The sequence below is a fragment of the Mirounga angustirostris genome, unplaced genomic scaffold, assembly GCF_029215605.1.
Source record: "Mirounga angustirostris isolate CCGP_5_RB_7025 unplaced genomic scaffold, mMirAng1.0.hap1 SCAF_32, whole genome shotgun sequence".
In the NCBI taxonomy this organism is placed as follows: Eukaryota; Metazoa; Chordata; class Mammalia; order Carnivora; family Phocidae; genus Mirounga; species Mirounga angustirostris.
Genome location: NW_026991740.1, coordinates 251243 through 266373, shown reverse-complemented (window position 1 = coordinate 266373; position 15131 = coordinate 251243). Strand labels below are relative to the sequence as shown.

General features: G+C 41.7%; 1 long non-coding RNA gene across 1 annotated transcript; it reads right to left on the bottom strand.

The window, feature by feature from the left end:
• Positions 1–143: 143 nt before the first annotated feature.
• On the bottom strand, positions 144–14752 carry LOC135363144 (uncharacterized). The gene is made up of 4 exons (XR_010408827.1): positions 14535–14752; positions 14302–14433; positions 1861–3421; positions 144–611 (listed from the first exon to the last, which is right to left on the bottom strand). It is a non-coding gene; the product is annotated as an uncharacterized LOC135363144 (long non-coding RNA).
• Between the last annotated feature and the right edge of the window lie 379 nt (positions 14753–15131).

The following is a 15131-nucleotide window of genomic DNA, read 5'->3' as shown; positions in this document are numbered from 1 at the left end:
CCGTGTTTGTAGTTGTCCCTACAAATGGCTGAGAATTATTGAAAAAAATAAAAAAACACAGGAAGAACTGAACAGGGCTGGTAAAAGCTAACTGATGTAATGAGCATTATAGGGGGGTTTCTGGTGCGGCAGAAAGGTGGGAGAAACGAGGCGTTCCACCTGTACGTGAACGAGGGCAGTCAGGACCGTTTTCACTTGGCCAGTCATGACACGGTTGCGGCCGAGTGGTACGGACTATCGCATTAATTTAATGCAGCGGATTTAAAACCTGTTGGGTTTATGGTGTTAAATGTGTGTGTTCTGTAAACTTGTCTTGCTTGGGCAGCCATAAAAGAGCCGCTGCTCTATGGACGTGTGAGCGGTGTCAGGAACGTACTGGTTTGCTGGAGCACCTGTAACAAAGTACCGCAGACTGAGTGGTTCCAACAACAGAAACCATTATCTCACGGTTAGGCCGAATCCAGATGTTGACAGGCCCGTGTTTCCCCAAAGGCACTAGGGGAGGATCTGTTCCAGGTCTTGCTTTGGGTAGTTCCTTGGCGTGTGACTGTGACTCCGGGCTCCACATGACGCTCTCCCTGTGCGCACGTCTGCACCCAAACTCCCCCTTTCTGTAAAGACACCAGTCCTATTGGATGAGGGACCTGCCCCACTCCATCCAGTATGACCTCATCTTCAGTAATAACACCGGCCACAACCCTATATCCAAATAAGGTCACATTTAGAAGTCCTAGGGGTTAGGACTTCAACATATGAATTTGGTAGGGAGGGGACACAATTCGATCCAAAACAGGAAATTACATAATAAAAATAATTTGAAACATCATTAAAGAGCCCAAATATTTTTTCCCCTTTAAAAGTGGTCTGCATATTGCTTAATTTTGAGAAACCATGCTCAGGATTATATCATCTGGTAAGAACAACAATTTATAACTTCTCATTTGCCCATAAGAAACCTTATAATAAATCTTTAACTCTTAAAAATAAACTCCTGATGGGCCAAACCATAGAAAATCTGGGGAGAAAAGTAGAATTGAATATTTAGTCAGACCTCTTGTAAAGGATGAATCTCTCAACCTAGAGGTAAAAGAAGAATTAAGATGGAAAAAGACAAATAAACTTAATGGTATAAAAATGGAGGAAAAAATTGGACACTTTAAAAAGACAGACTGGGGAAAAATATGTACAACACACAGAACAGAAAAGGGGATATGTTTATTTGACAAGGCACAGACAAAATGATAACAGAAGCACAGACTGCAATAGGCAAGTAAGTAAAAAAAAGAAAAATTTTAGACGAGGAAATGTGAGAAACAAATAGTCAAAGAAATGGGACTTTTTCACTGAAGTATTATTTGCGAACATAGGGGCAGGAGTACAGAGAGAAACCGGGATCCTTCACCTTGCTGCCACCTGCTTAGAAAACACTCTAAGGTTTCTCAAAGTTCAGAAATGTACAGATGACTTAAAAACATGTTTTATTGAGATAAAATTCATATACAACAAAATTAACCACTGTAAAGTGTGCAATTCTGTGACATCTAGTGCGCTCACAGGGTTGCACAAGGAGCACTTAGACACCGAGTTCCTAAACCTTTCTGTCTTCCCCAAGGAAAAGCCTGGGTGCGCTAAACCATAACACTCCATAGTCCCCCAGCCCCTCAGCCCCTGGCAACCACCAGTCTGCTTTTTGTCTCTTTGGATTTGCCTCTTCTGGATATTTCCTATAAATGAATTCATATGTGTCATCTTTCATGTCTGGCTGCTTTCATGTAACACTGTGTTTTGGAGGTTCATCCCCTTAACGCATGTACTTCATTCTGTGTGATGGCTGAATAATATTCCACTGTGTATACGTACCAGAGTCTGCTCATCTATTCCTCCGCTGGTGGGCATGTGGATTGTGTCCATCTCTTGGCTATTGTGAAGAGTGCTGGTACAGACCACCTTCAGGAAAGAAAGAAATCCTATCTTTTATTCAGTCATTCTAATTCAAGAATTCTCCCCAAAGAGAATAACCTAAAGTCTGGAAAAACCTATATCCTTCTGTTTATGGCAGGGTTATTAGTATAACTGGGAAAAAAATATGGTTGTAATAAAACCCAAGCTGACTGGTGGCTCTTGGATCCTGCTACCTGGTCCCCATGGACTCCACTCTTTCCCCCTAAAATTTATTCTTCCAATAAGAGCCTGAGCAAATGTCTTCTGACAGGTGGTCAGGATATCTCACTTCCTGGCTAAAATCTTTCAATTATTTTCCATCTCATTCAAAATAAGCCCGAGCCCACTCTCACTGCCTATGAAGTCCTGAGCTGTCCTATCCCAGCCCCATCCATACATGCCCTGTCTTCCCCTCTGCGCACAACTCGGGCTTCCCTTCTGTTCCCGAATGACTGTGGATGTTTGCTGTTCTCCTCCAGGTCTGTCATGTTCCTCCTCTTGGTCTCACTCCCTCTGCTCCCTCCTCACCACTACAGTCTGACCTTTGTCCTACCACTTAAGCAGAAGTGCAACTGGAAGTAACTCATATAAATAATGTCGAAATAAACATCCATATGTCACATGTTCATGAGGATCTCCGAAGATGATGATAGCCTTAAAAATAAATTGGTAAAAAATTAGTTTAAGACATGTTTGAGCTTTTCTGCCAAGCCACCTCTGGAAACTTTTATGTTTAGTGTCTCTCACTGGTTAGCTTCCTCCCTCTTCCGCCCCCCCTCAGGAGGGGTAACCAGTCTCCAAGGTGTAGGCAATTTTCTGGCCTCAGCTCTTCTCTCTGTATTGTTTCCCTGGTGACAAAAGGCGGTACAGGTCCCAGCTCTGCTCTGGCAACTCAAGGTTGGGGACGTGGAGTGCCCCGGGAGCCAGCGTCCTCAACACCGAGGCATGTGTTTTCATGCAAGGAAGTAGCAGCACAGGAAGTGGTTAAAGTACCTCTGGGATAGCTTGATCAACAGAGCATAGAGTTGACTTATCCCCAATCTGATGATATTTACCACCTGGAGAAGACACAAAATCATGTGAGGAGGCTGGATCCCTAATGACAGATGGGGACCAGGTGCTGGGCAAATTCAAATAACCCGAGCAATCTTGAGAAAGAATGAGAACGCTGGAGGAATCACTGTGTCTGATTTCAAACTATATTACAAAACTAGAGTAAGTAAAACAGTGTGGCATTGGGACAAACAGCCGCAGAGATCAATGGGACAGAACAGGGAGTCCAGAAGTCACACTTACATGCTCAGTTGATTCACGGCAAAGAAGCCAACAATAACAATGGGGAAGGGACAGTCTCTTCAATACTCAGTGTTGGGGGAGCTGGATGGTCACGAACAAAAGAATGGAACTCAAATACCATCTCATAGAAATCAATTCAAAATGGATTGAAGACTTAAATGGAAGACTTGAAGCCATAAAACTCCTACAAGGAAACAGAGGCCATAAACTCCTTGACATGGGTCTTAGTGATGATTTTTTGAATCTGACACCAAATGCAAACACAACAAAAGCAAAAATAATTAAGTGGGACCACAACATTAAAAAGCTTCTCCACAGCAAAGGAAACCATCCATGAAATGAAATGACAACCTATAGAATGGGAGAAAATATTTGCCAATCATATCCCTGATAAGGGGCTAATATCCAAAATATATTTAAAAAGTCATACCACCCAATAGCAAAAAAGCAATCTGATTTTAAAATGGGCAGAGAACCTGAATAGACATTTTTCCAAAGAAGACATAGATTTAGCCAACATGTACATGAAAAGATGCTCAACATCACTCATCACCAGGAAATGCAAATCAAAACCACCATGAGATATCATCTCACGCCTGCCAGAATGGGTAAAATCAACAACCCAAGAAATAACAGGTGTCAGTGAGGATATGGAGAAAGGGGAACCCTCGTGCTCTGTTGGTGGGAGTGCAAACTGGTGCAGCAGCTCTGGAAAACAGTAATGGAGTTTCCTCAAAAAAATGAAAAATAAGCTACTGCATAATCCAGCAATTCCACTTTTGGGCATTTATCTAAAGGCAACAAAAACACTAACTTGAAAAGATGTATGCCTTCCCATCTTATTGCATCATCATCTACAATAGCCAAGATATGGAAATAACCTAAGTGTCCATCAAGGGACGAGTGGATATATATATATATATATATATATATATTGAATAATATTCCTTTATATATATAAAGGAATATTATTCAATCATAAAAAATAATGAAATCTTGCCCTTTGGAACAACATGGATGGACCTCTAGGGCATTATGCTAAGCAAAATAGACAGAGAAACACCAATACCATGTGATCTCTCTTATATGTGGAATCTAAAAACAAACACAACCAAGCTCATAAATACAGAGAGCAGATTGGTGGTTGTCAGAGGCAGGGAGTGGGACATAAGAGAAATGGTGAAGGGGGTCAAAAAGTAAAAAGAAAAAAAAAGAATAAGGTCTAAAAACATGTGATGATTAAAGCAATATATATATTCCCTTAAAGTTACATATGCGTCTATTTTATATAAATGCACATATATATACTGTCAATATAAATCATGCATGTCATATATACATAGTCATTATATATGTGTGTGTGTGTAGTTACTATAAACTGCATATTATAGACATACCCTAAATTGAATTTTTTAATATAGTAACTGAAAACATTTGAAGATACAAAGAGTGAATTGAGAGAGTATAGGACTATTATTCTTGATTTTTCAGCACAGTTTTAAGGTGATTTGCTCATTTGCTTAACTAAATCCAAAAAACACATGTTAGTCCCTGAGCCAGAGGCATCAGACACAAGATGATTCTGACAGGGTCTCAGTTCTAAAAGCTTAATAAATAATGTTGAGAAGACAGGAATGAAGGAAGCCCAATAAGTAGCATCTTCTTCCCCACCAGGCTTCAGAACAAACTGAGAAATAAGATGAAAAAAAAAAACAATAAAAAGTAGACAAGTAATACATCAACTTTATTAACAACAAAGACTAGGTTGAAGGACAAAGCTTAGTGTGAAAGCCAAATTGGATTTGGTGCACTTTTTTGTCACTATTTTTTACTGTTCTTTCACCCTGTAGTTTAGACCTTGGAACAGCCCAACAGAGGGAAAGTTTGGGTCTGCAAAGTAGACACACTTACTTCAGTAAGTGTCAAAGTGGAGATGAGATGAGAAAAGGGACCAAACACACAACCTCAGGACAATTAGTGGATTAACTCCACCCAGTTAAGATACATGGATCAAGCTGTCACCCACTGAGCAGGTACTTTCTCCGAGAGGAAAAGTCAGCGAGGAGCAAGATGCCAGGAATGTTAAGGGAAAAATCCTTCTTCATTGAAATGAGTAGAAAAGAGACCTTCACCCCCAAGAAGACATACACACAACTCTCTGTGCCTCAAGTCTGACTATGATACCTGTTCTAAAAGTGGTATGAACAATGCCTTTTGGAGACACAAAAAAGAAAGGAATTGATGCAGATAGAGGGGAGTAGTACCATATGTGGGAGGTAGTTGTCTAATTGCCTCAAAAAGATGAGTAGGGTTTGGACAAGTCTACCCAGGAAAAGAATAGTGGGGTGAGGAGCGGACTGAGGGGCAGAGGGAACAACATGACCAAGGTACAAACATGAACATTCATGGAGAGCTAAAGAAACAAGTATCCAGGGGACAGGGTCATTGCAGGAGGCCAATTTCATCTGGATGGTTTTGGGCTTGGCATAAAAAGCAAACAGCTTTCAACTTTTTAAATTATTGAGCAATGTGCAAATGTATTTCATCATCACTCAGGATGGGGTTAAGTTTGAGGGTAGGGGAAATTCAATTAGTGGGTGCCAAAAATGGGGACGGGAATATCTGTTGTCCAGGTTACTTGATGATTTATAAAACAAAAACAAAACAGTGATGGACGTTCTGATGTGCCATTTTGAAAGCAGATTTGTCAAAATGTCTCATATCCCAGAATAGCCTGCTTCATATGTATAGAAGGAAGAAAGGAGGAGATAGGGATTTTTTTTTAAAAAAGATTGGGTGAAATTGCAGAGGACTGGAATAACCTTCAAGTGGGTTTATATTTTATTCCCTAGAGAATGGGTAGCAAGAAGAGGGTTTTGAACAGAATTATGATATGATGAGTGCCATATTAGTATGCGCATAAAGTGACACTAGCCTTCCAAGAGTTTGTATTCCCATCAGGATCAACATAGACATGAGTAATTCACATACAAGAGCAAGGAAGCATAGGTTGACACATCAGAGTCTCATGTCAGAAATATCCCCCTGGTGACAGGGTGAGCCCTGGTTGGAGGCAGGGACTCTGCTCAGAAAGTAGCCACGATGGGCCAGGCGAGGGATCAAGAGGATCACAGAGTGGTCAGGGAGAAATGGAACTAAACAATAACCAAACGTCGTATTGCCTTTTTGATTTGTGTGACTTAAAAAATCATTTTCACATTTTGATTCCACATGCTCTTTTTCACAGGTTGTGATGGGAAGTATTCAGACCAATTGCCCAGATGCCAGGCAAACAGCACACTCTTTTGTTGATTTAACTCCAGGATGACCCAGCTGTGAAAAAGTAATTGCGTTGACCAGGCTGTCTGTTTGTATACTTAGAAAACTATAGGTTAGACTCCCAGAGGTTTTTATTTTGCCAGGAATCTGAACCACAGTCAATGTAAAATTATGAAACTTGATGGTCAGGAGAGAAAGATGGTAAGCTCTTCTTGAGAGGAGGGGGGAGAGGAAGTGCACATAACAGAGTGGATTAGAAGCAGTAGACCCGTGGATACTTGTAAAGAACTCACTGTCTATAGGTAACTATTCAGCGACCCCTGAAGAGCTCATAAAATCAGCTGCCCACAGTGACACTCATTCATTCAATTCTCAAATTTTTTATTGAGTGCCTCCAATGAGCCAGGCGTTCTTCTAGGAGCTGGGGATAAATAGAAGTAAATATAATAAACAAAGAACACTTACTCTCAAGGAACGTACATTTTAGTGAGAGAAGGCAGACAACTAACCTTTGAGAACTGGAAAAATAACAAGCTTGGTAGAGGGTGGTAATTATTATGGAGCAAACAGCTTGGAAGGTTGGAGGGGATGGTCATTGCTGGGGTGAGTAGAGCACAGAGAATCTTCCCTGAGAAGTTGACATTTGCATAAAGACCTGAAGGTTGTGAGAGAGTGGGCCCCTGGCTTGCTTAGAAGGCTGCGCTGGCTCTCTGTTACCTCTTCACATCTCCTAGCATATTCGGGGCTAAGGCTCAAGGATACAGGAAGTGCTTATATTTTAGACCAAAGTCGGATGCTTTTCTCTACTTGTAACTCTATCCACAAAACAATAACCTCAGGGGGTTGCAGAATGGTTTGTTCTTCCCAATGCAGGAAGAAGGAGAACATGTTGTTCAGGACTTTCCTCTTGGGGTCAAAACAGAGGCCACTTTGTGGCCTGCATGTGGGCTAGTCTGTGCAGGACAAGGGGGAGAATTTCCTTATTGATTCCAGAATCGAATTTGGAGTAGTTGAACACTTAAGGTTGACATGGGAAAGAGAGCAAACGGAAGCCAGTTGGCAGAAGGCTATAGGCGTTCACTGGAAAACTTTTAGGAACAATTCAAATCTTACAATGTCTATAGAACACTTTGTGCACAAGTAGACAGTGTGTGTGCCCGTGTGTGTGCATGCTTGCGTGTATAGCTGGGGTGCAGGTCGGGAGAGGGCCAGGGGCTTGTGTCCAGTGATGAGGGGCACGAGGGAGACAGCATGCAGGGGTGCAGGATTGGAGAGGCACGGGACCACTATTTGCAGTGTTGGCTTTATTTGATGTAGTGCAGGCCATGTGGTTTGGGTGATGCGTGAACCTTCGTGTCAGAAGGAGGTGGTTTTGATTCTCTGCACAGCTTCCATCAGCTGTGTAGCCTCCGGCCGGCCCTGTAACCTCTCTGAGTCTTTCCCTACACAAAGAGGATAAGAAGACCACCTGGGGCTGCCAGAGCGAGGCAGTAGGCACTGAGTGCATGGCAGCTGTTGTGGGAAGATGTATCTGGCATGGTGCGGGAGCGGACGGGAGCCAGGACAAGCTCAGACAAACTGGCAGGAGGACAGTGAACAGTCTTGGAGAGAGAGGGGACTGAGAGTCTGAATGCAGGACAGGGCGGGGCACAGCAAAAGGAGACCCGTGAAAGGCAGGATTCAGCCGATCGCATGAGCCCATCAGAGAGGAAGGAGGGTCTGAGAGGGGCCACCGCTTGCCGGTCAGCGGGAGGCCATGAATGCTGGTCCTGCATCTCCAGGCTTGCGCTCCCCTCCATGCGCACAGGGCTGGCCACCCCGAGCCTGCTGCCCTCCCCTCCCCACGCTCCCCGACACCCCAGCCTGGTCTCAGAAGTCCTCCCTGGCCACTCCAGGCTTAGCTGTGTCTCCTCCAGCCAGTTCTGCCCACAGGCCCGTTAAGGACCGGGTACTTAACTATGCTGCGTTCTGGGGTTTTAGATCTGACGTCCCTGCGGTGAGAACCAAGTCTCACCCATTTTTCTGTCATTATCTCAGCTGGATGGTCCACACCTACTCACGGCTTCTGTGACCTCACATTCATGGCTTCCTTCACTCCAGATCTTCCTGCAATACTCAAGAATAAGGATATAAATCGCCATGACAATCTCATAAAGAGAGGACATTTAAGAAAGGTAGGAGAAGAACTAGGACAGAGCCCCCAAAGAGCAAACAAAATCAACTCAATACAATTGTCCTCATCACTGTAGTCACCACCATCACTGCCCCCTCGAATATTCACTGAACACCTGCCCTTTCTCAGGTACATGGATCATCCCGTTTAGACATCACAACAACCCTGTAAGGTAGGTACTAACACTTCTCATTCCACAGACAAAGAAATTAACAATTAACAGCTAGTAAGTGATGGGAAATAGAAACTCTGATGTTATCACCTGACTCGTTAAGTTGTGCTAGTAACCAGATTAAAATAAGTGTACTGAGGGAGGGAGGTGAGTATAAAATGGAGCTCAGGGTGGTAGAAAGAACCGGACCAGGAGTCAAGGGCCTGGAGTTGTGTTCAGAGAAAGGCAAGCTCACTAGACCTCAGCTTCCTTCATCTGGAAAGTTAAGAGGTGACACCAGATAACCCTCTAAGACACATCCCAGCCCCAAAGTTCTGTCTAGAAACTTTGCCTACTTCTCGATGTGGTAAGAGGCTTACTCACATCACTCTTTAATGGAGATGTGTATATTCTAAGGGGGTAATGGAATTATGAGGAGCAGGTTAATCTGGGAAGGTCACATGAAGTTTTGAGAAGTGTTTTGAAACCAGAAAGGAAATGGCATGAAGTGGAGACATAACAGGAGGTCAGGCTAGGGCATGGTCAGAAAAATGACTAAAAGGAAGGAGTGGATGAGTCACGTCCAGGATCACCCGCAGATTTGCCTGGCTGCAGTGGGACACACCATCTCAGCAAGAAATGGGCACGATTAGTTAAGGAAGGACCAGGTGGTGAACAATCACAAAAGCAAGGCATTGAGGTCCAAAATTAGCATTGGGGCAAAATCTCTACCCAACAAGGTTTTTGAGTTTGTGCAGACAAAAGATTATTAGATAAATTAATGTCTTCATCCATGAACTTATTATCTGGGTGTAATAGGAACATAGCTTTCTAACAGGGGCTTTTGAAAATGAAAGGTAGGGAATAGAACATCGTTCTGGTGTGACATTCTAAAAGCCACCTGAGCCAAGTAAAATGTTTTGGGATACGAGAGTGAGCTTTCCTCAGGGCATGCTTAGGAATGTGTGCGTGTTGGGGGGACAGGGTGCAAAGCGTTATCTGAATGTGGTATGTGCACAAATATAGGAGGAAATTGTTGAGGTCTGCGTGCTTGTGGATTGGCTTTTTTTTAAATGATCACAGGTATATTTCTTAATTTATTCCCAGAATGTAAAATGAACTAGCCTAACTTCCCCAATGCACCACAAATCTCTTACACTTCACTTTACCTCTCTGAAATCTTAGGATTCAGTAAAAGGATCTTTATTCAAGAGGAATAAAATTAATGAAACTTTGTGAAATTTGTTTTTTGGAAGACAGCTCCACTTCTGAATTACTAGAAAACAGCAGGACTACTTCAATTTCAAATCCTAATATAAATGATTGGTTTTGATAATAAATTTGATAGACTAATTCTTATCAGACTCAAACGTTTTTCCTAGAAAAGGACATCATAAAATATTTATTTTCTATTCTCCTGTTTCTGAAATACATTTTCTTAATTTATAAAAGTGACAAAGGCACATTTAGATTTGGATTTTCACTCATATGTGCAGTTTAAGAAACAAAACAAATGAACAAAGAGAAAAAAAAAAAAGAGGCAAACCAAGAAACAGACTCTGAACTACAAAGAACACACTGATAGTCACCAGAGGGGAGATGGGTGGGGTATGGGGGAACAGGTGATGGGGATGAAGGAGCGCACCTGTCGTGATGAACACCAGGTGATGTATGAAGTGTTGAATCACTGTATTGTACACCAGAAAGTAATACTACACTGTGTGTTAACTAACTGGAATTTAAATTAAAAGAAAAAGAAAAAAAAAGATCTAGATTCTCCAGTGGATTTATGGAAAAGGTTCCTGGGCGGAGCTGGAGAGCTATGTTGGAACGGTAACAGGAAAAGGTACGAATATGAGTGTGTATTTACTACGTGCCAGGCACTGTGCCGGACACTTACACACGCTGTTTCATGGAATCACTGATGCCCCTACACATGACAGCAAAGCCTTTGAGGTGCTAGCCTGACTCGCACACCTTGTAAGTGAAGGCATAAGGATGCAAGCAAGCCCTGGTCTACCCAACTTCAAAGCCCATGACCCTTCGAACAGCAAGAGATTCATATTACCAACTACTCAGGTCGAGAAAAGGGAGTTCCTGCCTGTGAACAAGATTCTTTGGTGTTAAAAATAATATATAAGAATATATAATATATATCATATTAAATATATATAATACACATTTATTTTACAACAGCTATTTAGAATCAATTCCACTGAACTTTCTAATTTGCTCATTTGCTCCCCGAGGGTTGGGAATTTGGGGAATTAATACGAGCAGATGATTCATTCTGCTCCATGGTAACACTCACATCCAGACTCAGCCCGCCTCTGGCCACTGCGGGCTCCTGCCTGGACCCAGCCCTCTCCCCAAAGTACCACAGTTAGCCTTTGTCTCCCACTCAATTCATTTGCTCAGTAGAGCATCCCAGAGGGACTCTTTAAAAGTTCCCAATACAAACTCATCTACTCAGACTCCGTGGCTTTCCATCTCAGTAGAATACAAGACAAAGTAATTAAAGGGGCTGAAAGATCCTACTTGGTGTGACCCTGGGGGCACCCCTCTGATCTCTTCTCCTGCAGATTTCCCCACCATAATCTCTCCTCTCTGCCAGGCGGGTCTTCCCTGTCCTAGAATACAGCAGGAAAGACCCTGCCTCAGGGCCTTTTCTCTTGGTTTCCCTTTCCCTCCGCCCAGAACACTCTTCCTCAAGATGGGAGCATGGCTTCACAAGACCTCAATATGAGACAGGAAACCATCAAAATCCTAGAGGAGAACATAGGCAGTAATCTCTTTGATATCGGCCACAGCAACTTCTTTCAAGATACAGCTCCAAAGCTAGTGAAACAAAAGCAAAAATGAACTTTTGGGACTTCATCAAGATAAAAAGCTTCTGCACAGAAAAGGAAACAGTCAACAAAACAAAGAGGCAACCCACAGAATAGGAGAAGATATTTGCAAATGACACTACAGATAAAGGGCTGGTATTCAAGATCTATAAAGAACTTCTCAAACTCAACACCCAAAAAACAAATAATCAAGTCAAAAAATGGGCAGAAGACATGAACAGACACTTCTCTGAAGAAGACATACAAATGGCTAACAGACACATGAAAAAATGTTCATCATCATTAGCCATCAGGGAAATTCAAATCAAAACCACATTGAGATACCACCTTACACCAGTTAGAATGGCAAAAGTTGACTGGGCAAGAAACAACAAATGTTGGAGAGGTTGTGGAGAAAGGGGAACCCTCTTACACTGTTGGTGGGAATGCAAGGTGGTACAGACACTTTGGAAAACAGTGTGGAGGTGCCTCAAAAAATTAAAAATAGAGCTACCCTATGACCCAACAATTGCACTACTGGGTATTTACCCCAAAGACACAGATGTAGTGAAAAGAAGGGCCATATGCACCCCAATGTTCATAGCAGCAACGACCACAAGAGCCAAACTATGGAAAGAGCCGAGATGCCCTTCAACAGATGAATGGATAAAGAAGATGTGGTCCATATATACAATGGAATATTACTCAGCCTTCAGAAAGGATGAATACCCAACTTTTACATCAGCATGGATGGGACTGGAGGAGAGTATGCTAAGTGAAATAAGTCAAGCAGAGAAAGTCAATTATCATATGATTTCACTTATTTGTGGAACATAAAGAATAGCATGGAGGACATTAGGAGAAGGAAGGGAAAAATGAAGGGGCGGAAATCGGAGGGGAGACAAACCATGAGAGACTATGGACTCTGAGAAACAAACTGAGGGTTTTAGAGGGGAGGAGGGTGGGGGCATGGGTTAACTGGGTAATGGGTATTAAGGATGGCATGAACTGCATGGAGCACTGGGTGTTATACGAAAACAATGAATTGTGGATCACCACATCAAAAATTAATTATGTACTGTATGGTGACTAACATAATAAAATAAAATAAAATAAAAAGATGGAAGCATGGCTCGCTTCTTTAACTCTTTCAGGTCTTACTGAGATGATAGCAGCTAAAGTAAGGCTTTCTCTGAGGACCCTATTTTTAAATTGCAACTCCATCCACACCCCTGCCACACACACACACACACACACACACACACACACACACATCCTGTCCATCCATCCTACCCTGCTTTATTTTTCTCCATAGAACTATGTTCTTTTATTTGCTGTATTTCAGCTAATTGCCTTCATTTGTACTATTCTATTTCTGCATTTAAAAGTATTTTATTTTTGCATTTAAAAATATTCCATGAAGGGATCCAACACCAGGTTGCCAATGGAGTTCGTGGCACAAAATCGCCAAGAATCCCTGACCTACAGCTTCTACTTTTCTGAAAAACAGCTTTATTGAGCTATAATTCACATACCATAAAATATACCCATTTAGAGTGTAAAATTCAGTGGTATCTAGTATATTGACAGAGTATGCGAACATCACCAAAGTCAAATTTTAGAACATTTTGTCACCCATAAAAGAAATCCCATGCTCATTAGTCACTTCCCCCTCTCCTGTCCCCACTGCTTGGCAATCACAAATCCACTTTTGGTCTCTATAGATTTGCCTATTCTGGACATTTCATATAAAAGAAGTCGTACAATATATGATCTTTCATGACTGGCTTTTTAGTATAGTATTTTCAAGGTTCACTCACCTTGTAGAATGTATTAGTAGTTCATTCATTTTTCTGGCCAAATAATATTCTATTTAATGAGTATATTATATTTATTCATCCATTCATCAGTTGATTGAAATCTGGGTTCTTTCCATTTTTGGGCCATAATGAATAATGCAGGTATGAACATTGATGTACAAGCTCTTGTGTGGACATATGTTTCCATTTTTCTGAGGCACATGCCTAGGAGTGGACTTGCTGGGTCCTAGGGTCACTCTATGCTTGAGTTTCTAAGGAACTGCCAGATTGTTTTCCAAAGTGGCTGCCCCACTTTACAATCCCAATATCAATGTAGGAGGGTTCCAATTTCTCCACCGCCTCTCTAACACTTGCCATTATCTGTCTTTTTTATTACAGCTATTCTAGTGGGTGTGAAGTGGTACTTTGTAATTCTGATTTACATTTCCCTAGTGACTAGGAATTTTTGAGCATATTTTCATGTGCTTATTGACCATCTATATATTCTTTCAGGAGAAATGTCTATTCAAATCCTTTGCCCATTTTAATTGGCTCATTTGTCTATTTATTACTGAGTTGCAGGTGTTCTTTGTACAACTGGAATACAAGTCCCTTACCAAATACATGATTTGCAAATATTTTTCCCAATCTGTGGCTTGTCTTTTTATTTTTATTGACTGTTCTTGGTTGTAAAATTCACTTGAGCTAGCACAAATTAATATAACATTAGACTGTATTAATAGAAGTGGAGAGTCTAGATCAAAATATAACTATTGGCTGCTAACCTGACTACTGATGAAATCAATTTAGAGCACCACAGTGTAGAAGGCATACCTAAAAAAAATGAGATAAAATCTTCCTGGTTGAAAATCATTCCATATTTCATACGAGGAACAGAATAGGAAGCAGATGTATTTAGCACAGAATGAGGGTTCTCCAACTGGTAAAGGATACCCAGGTAATCCTCTGAAAAACAAAAGTAAAGTAAGTGGATGCCAAAGAAAGAAACACATTTGGGGTGTATATAAGGAGAGAATGACAACAGGCACACAGTGCCGAGTACTTACTAGGTGCTTCATCAATATTAGTTTAACTAATCCATAAACGGATGAAGGAGACCTACCCAGAGGTAGGACAAGCAGTTTCAACAAGGAGTAGGCTCCCACTGATGAAATGTTCAAGAAAGTAGGGATGACGTGCAGCTCTTGTGGTGGAAAAGGCTTCCTGCCCTGGGAACAAAGATCGAATGAGATTACCTCCAAAGTCCCTCCCACATCTAGGAGTCTGTTACTTAAAAACCCCAATCAAATGGCTATTGATGGAGATTGTAATTTCTAATTAATTTTAAATTAGCAACAATAGAAGGACAAATTTAAGGTGCAAAGGGAGTACGGTGAAATATTAGTTCTTAGATCTTCCTCCCACTCCCCGCATCACCGTCACTGTGTTCCACTCCAGAGGTGCCAGAGATAGTCTATATTTTTTTTCTTTCTTTTTTTTTATTGTTATGTTAATCCCCATACATTACATCATTAGTTTTAGATGTAGTGTTCCATGATTCATTGTTTGTGCATAACACCCAGTGCTCCATGCAGAACGTGCCCTCTTCAATACCCCACCAGGCTAACCCATCCTCCCACCCCCCTCCCCTCTAGAACCCTCCG